The following is a 987-nucleotide window of genomic DNA, read 5'->3' on the forward strand; positions in this document are numbered from 1 at the left end:
CTAAAAAAATACAAAAATCTAGCCGGGCGAGGTGGCGGGCGCCTGTAGACCCAGCTACTCTGGAGGCTGAGGCAGGAGAATGGCGTAAACCCGGGAGGCGGAGCTTGCAGTGAGCTGAGATCCGGCCACTGCACTCCAGCCTGGGCGACAGAGCGAGACTCCGTCTCAAAAAAAAAAAAAAAAAGAAAACAAAAAAAATATAAAAAAAATAAAAAAATAAAGATAAGGGGCGATGTTGTTCCAAACACTCAGAACAGATACCATCATCCTGCCTTTGTTAGCTGCTGTAGGGAAAGTGTGTTACAGATGTCTGCCGACCTCACAGGGGTGAAATGATAAACTGTGCATGTGTTTACACTTCCGTTTCTAGTACTATTTATTTTTAAACTACACTTGGGGTGGCCTAATACCTAGGAAGATGTTGCTCTTCACGTTAGTAAACACAGCCTAAAGAAACTCTTAGGTTTACTGCTACATCCATTTGTTTGGAGAGATAACTGTTGTCTGTGCCTTTTTGAAAAACTTCCATTTGGTACGAAATTTTTACTTCAACACCCCCTCAACCCTTTTCTCAGGGACCACACCTCTTCTTCCCAAGATCCCTGGGACTTCATCATTCTTTGTGGTAGTGCAATGATTGGTAGCAGGTAAAATAAATACATAGAAAGACTACTGTCAAAAGAGTGTCTTCTGATTAGTAAGTAATAAGTCTTCTGATTGAGCATCAGATGAGTTAATTTACATAAAGTGCTTAGAACACTTCTTAGTACTTAATGTTATGTCTTCATTTATGGTCTCTAATATGTGCTGCTCTCAGCTAAGCTGCCAGTTTCCTCTTCTGCCAACGCAGTCCCCGATTGCTTTCCCGAAATTGAGGCTGTCCAGTGTAAGGGTTTTTAGAAATATGCTCAATAGTAAGTGTTTAAGACACAAAACAATTTTAAAAATACTATCAAAATAGAAGGTCTTATAAATTTCTGGATATCT

The sequence above is a fragment of the Rhinopithecus roxellana genome, chromosome 10 (genome assembly GCF_007565055.1).
Source record: "Rhinopithecus roxellana isolate Shanxi Qingling chromosome 10, ASM756505v1, whole genome shotgun sequence".
NCBI lineage: Eukaryota > Metazoa > Chordata > Mammalia > Primates > Cercopithecidae > Rhinopithecus > Rhinopithecus roxellana.